Source organism: Blennius ocellaris (genome assembly GCF_963422515.1).
Source record: "Blennius ocellaris genome assembly, chromosome: 13".
Lineage (NCBI taxonomy): Eukaryota > Metazoa > Chordata > Actinopteri > Blenniiformes > Blenniidae > Blennius > Blennius ocellaris.
This window is the reverse complement of record NC_137662.1, coordinates 2,171,133-2,176,132: the sequence shown is the minus strand read 5'-3', so window position 1 is coordinate 2,176,132 and position 5,000 is coordinate 2,171,133. Positions and strand designations below refer to the sequence as shown.

At 45.4% G+C, this 5,000-nt stretch overlaps 1 protein-coding gene across 1 annotated transcript in view; it reads left to right on the top strand.

Annotated features, from left to right (window-relative positions):
• The window catches only part of ppp1r1c (protein phosphatase 1, regulatory (inhibitor) subunit 1C), a 19,042-nt gene that overhangs the window by 5,883 nt on the left and 8,159 nt on the right, over positions 1–5,000 (top strand). The gene's annotated exons all lie outside the window — the stretch shown is intronic.

Genomic DNA, 5,000 nt, shown 5'->3' with positions numbered 1-5,000 from the left:
AGTCTTACTGCTGCCAGTCAGGTCAAAGGTCAGAGGTCAGTCTCACTGCTGCCAGTCAGGTCAGAGGTCAGTCTTACTGCTGCCAGTCAGGTCAAAGGTCAGAGGTCAGTCTTACTGCTGCCAGTCAGGCCGGAGGTCAGAGGTCAGTCTGACTGCTGCCAGTCAGGTCAAAGGTCAGAGGTCAGTCTTACTGCTGCCAGTCAGGCCGGAGGTCAGAGGTCAGTCTGACTGCTGCCAGTCAGGTCAAAGGTCAGAGGTCAGTCTTACTGCTGCCAGTCAGGCCGAAGGTCAGAGGTCAGTCTGACTGCTGCCAGTCAGGTCAAAGGTCAGAGGTCAGTCTTACTGCTGCCAGTCAGGTTGGAGGTCAGAGGTCAGTCTGACTGCTGCCAGTCAGGTTGGAGGTCAGAGGTCAGTCTTACTGCTGCCAGTCATGTCGGAGGTCAGAGGTCAGTCTTACTGCTGTGTCCAGCAGCTGTCCACACATCAGTGTCTTCTCTCTTTTCACGCTCCACATAAACCTGTTTTCTTTGGCATCATGTTGTCCTCCTGTCATCCCGCGGGGGGTGGGGGGTGGGGGTGGTGGGGGGGGGGGGGGTGGGAGTGGGGCAAGCCGGGTGTCTTCTGAAGGCTCCTCATCTTAAACGTGTTTTTCACGTAATTTGACGCCAGTCTCACCCACTTGTAACACAATTTGTGCTTCTTCAGCCTGTGGTTATGAAGCATTTTCTTGACTTTTTATTTTTTCCAACCCAAATCCAAAGATGCAACTGGAGCCCGCCAACATTGAACACAAGTAATTTGACACTATCCTCATTTAGCAGAACCATACGATTTGCCTCTTCAAGTCATTTCCGTGGTTTTTCATTGTTTGATCCGGTTGTATTCATTCATTCTACAGAAATCGTCTGTGCAGCTCCAGCCTGCCCACATGTGGCAAAAGGAATTGTAATTTGACACCAGGCTCATTATTTTGCAGTTGTTTTTCCTCCTCAGTTGCACCGATGTGTGAATGTTGTCATGTATTTTGTAACTTTTCTTTGGTTCTTCTCTTAATGGTGAACGATGTTTGGTCCTGGTCGTTGACGTCCTTTCGTCCAACGACTGAACGACACAAACTGTATTTCCAAGCTAACCTTACATATTGTCAGTTTGTAGCAGCCTGTACTTGTAATTTGACACCAGCCTCAGGCACAATCTTTTTTTTTTTTGGTCCCCTGTGCCTTTAAGGCCCGTTTAGTTTGCCCATATGCAAAACAGAATGCTTGTAATTTAACACCAGCCTCTTTCTTCTGGGCCTGTTTGTTCAGAGCAGCCGTCTGAAACCTGCGGCTCTTCAGCCACTCCAGAGCAACGCCCCAACGTTGTGCTTACATTTTAATTTTATTTACATAAACTATTGCTTTCCAAAAAAATTCTAATATCCAGTCTACAAACTAAATAAAAAGCTAAATAAAAGAAAACAGCTACAATAGCTCAAACTACTCTAACAACAACAACAACAACAATAAATACAGTCAAAATTGTCCAATTAAAAAGAATTACAATTCCTCATACAGAGGTTTTTTTTTCAAGGAAAATAAAGATAAATAAAAAAGGAAAATAGGCCAAGGAAGGAAAAATAAAAAAATTATAAGGGGGGAAAAATAGGAAAGAAAATTCAAAGGAAAGAAAAAAGGAAAGAAAAGTTGGTGGACAAAGGAGGAAAAGTATATTGGAATAGCTTAAAACTGCTGTCACCACCGAGAATTAAAAGTAGCGTCAGTGACTAAAATAGCCAAGATCCATAAAATAACTCAAAGTGGGAAAATCCATGGAAAAACGTTTTTAAAATCTCTCAAGATAACTACAAGAGCTAAAACTGTCCCTGTGACACTTTATGAACACAACCTCAAGTTTTTATTTAACATGTTTTGCGGTCCAGGACTAATTTAATTTGTTTTAAAGTTGCAAAAACCTCCTTGTGGTCATAAAGGCTGCAGATGTGTGGCCAACATGAAGCCTCCAGCACCTGTAATTTAACACCAGCTTCATTCATCTGCAGCACAAACAATCATCTGGAGTCCTTCTTTCGCTGGTTCTCTTTGTCAGTGACGCTGCTGGGGGACGTTAGATGCTGTTAATTTGATGATAATTTAAATAAGGACATTTTAATAAAAAGGTCAAAGTGTATTTCTTAAAGTATAACTTTATAGAATCACCTGAGCCTGTCGGCACGAGAGCTTGTAAGTAGGGATGTCCGATAATATCGGAGGGCTGATATTATCGGCCGATATTGACTTAAAAATGTAACATTTGGAAATATCGGTATCGGATTTTTACAACCGATATTGGAATTTCCGAGTCTGCATGAACGCAGCATGGGACGTTTACGGCCGCGCGCTTGATAACATTTAACAACAACAAATACAACATGCGGGACTCGTGGCTAAGAAGGAGAAGCCCGGTGAATGAAATGTCCGTGGAGGACTGGAGGCTCAACCAGGCCCTCTTCCCTGCTGGGCCAGTACCTGACTGCACCCTGCACCAGTGTTGACGGTGAACCAGTGTTCAGCACTGGTACCAGTACCTGACTGCACCCTGCACCAGTGTTGACAGTGAACCAGTGTTCACACTGGTACCAGTACCTGACTGCACCCTGCACCAGTGTTGACGGTGAACCAGTGTTCAGCACTGGTACCAGTACCTGACTGCACCCTGCACCAGTGTTGACGGTGAACCAGTGTTCAGCACTGGTACCAGTACCTGACTGCTCCCTGCACCAGTGTTGACGGTGAACCAGTGTTCAGCACTGGTGCCAGTACCTGACTGCACCCTGCACCAGTGTTGACGGTGAACCAGTGTTCAGCACTGGTACCAGTACCTGACTGCACCCTGCACCAGTGTTGACGGTGAACCAGTGTTCACACTGGTACCAGTACCTGACTGCACCCTGCACCAGTGTTGACGGTGAACCAGTGTTCAGCACTGGTACCAGTACCTGACTGCACCCTGCACCAGTGTTGACGGTGAACCAGTGTTCAGCACTGGTACCAGTACCTGACTGCACCCTGCACCAGTGTTGACGGTGAACCAGTGTTCAGCACTGGTACCAGTACCTGACTGCACCCTGCACCAGTGTTGACAGTGAACCAGTGTTCAGCACTGGTACCAGTACCTGACTGCACCCTGCACCAGTGTTGACAGTGAACCAGTGTTCAGCACTGGTGCCCACATCATTGATGAGAAGAGAAATCTCATACATTGCTGAGATGCTGAGATGCTTGTATTCATACAGAACAATCTCCCTCTTACACATGAGGACATGGGAAAAAGAAATAGACCAGTTTTATGGACGAGTCAACTTCAGTCTTTGTTTTTGTTGCACTTTAAAGGAGGGCTGTTTTAATTTTGTGAGCATTTCTGTGCCTTTCTTGTTTATATTTACACTATTTTGTTACTCTTAAAAGAGATTGAGCCCAGTTTGAGTATATTATTTGACAAGTTATGTCCAGTTATTCATTCATTGACTGTTTACAACTAATGGACTGAAGATATGCCTCTTCCTTTTTTTTATATTGTCTGTGGTGTTGTTGAGTTTGTTGTTGAGGTTTCTCTCTAACACTAAATAAATATGGCAGTTTTTTCCGTAATTTAAGTTGTTGTTCTCTTATTTTTCTCAGTGTGTACATTTGGAAAGCCATGTTTGATTCACATATGCATCCAGTGGGGCATCACAATAAAATTAGGCATAATGTGTTAATTCCACAGTAGGAGATATTTTATGTTGTTGTTACCCAATAGTTTTGATGTAAAAAGCCAGCATATATCGGTATCGGTGATATCGGTATCGGTGATATCGGTATCGGAAATTAAGAGTTGGACAATATCGGATATCGGTAGAAAAGCCAATATCGATCATCCCTACTTGTAAGTTGACACCAGCATCTTCCTTTAGCTGCCTGCAAATCCATCCTGTTCACATTGACCCAGAAACATGTGTGAAACAGAGATTCTACTGTGAATGCTGAAGGTGTGTGACACTGTGTTGGATCACTGTGAACGCTGAAGGTGTGTGACACAGTGTTGGATCCCTGTGAATGCTGAAGGTGTGTGACACAGTGTTGGATCCCTGTGAATGCTGAAGGTGTGTGACACTGTGTTGGATCACTGTGGATGCTGAAGGTGTGTGACACAGTGTTGGATCCCTGTGAATGCTGAAGGTGTGTGACACTGTGTTGGATCACTGTGAATGCTGAAGGTGTGTGACACTGTGTTGGATCCCTGTGAATGCTGAAGGTGTGTGACACAGTGTTGGATCCCTGTGAATGCTGAAGGTGTGTGACACTGTGTTGGATTACTGTGGATGCTGAAGGTGTGTGACACAGTGTTGGATCCCTGTGAATGCTGAAGGTGTGTGACACTGTGTTGGATCACTGTGAATGCTGAAGGTGTGTGACACTGTGTTGGATCCCTGTGAATGCTGAAGGTGTGTGACACTGTGTTGGATCACTGTGAATGCTGAATGTGTGTGACACAGTGTTGGATCCCTGTGAATGCTGAAGGTGTGTGACACTGTGTTGGATCCCTGTGAATGCTGATGGTGTGTGACACTGTGTTGGATCCCTGTGAATGCTGAAGGTGTGTGACATTGTGTTAGATCCCTGTGAATGCTGAAGGTGTGTGACACTGTGTTAGAGCCCTGTGAATGCTGATGGTGTGTGACACAGTGTTGGATCCCTGTGAACGCTGAAGGTGTGTGACACTGTGTTGGATCCCTGTGAATGCTGATGGTGTGTGACACTGTGTTGGATCCTTGTGAATGCTGAAGGTGTGTGACACTGTGCTGGATCCCTGTGAATGCTGAAGGTGTGTGACACCGTGTTGGATCCCTGTGAATGCTGGCTGAAGGTGTGTGACACTGTGCTGGATCCCTGTGAATGCTGAAGGTGTGTGACACCATGTTGGATCCCTGTGAATGCTGGCTGAAGGTGTGTGACACTGTGCTGGATCCCTGTGAATGC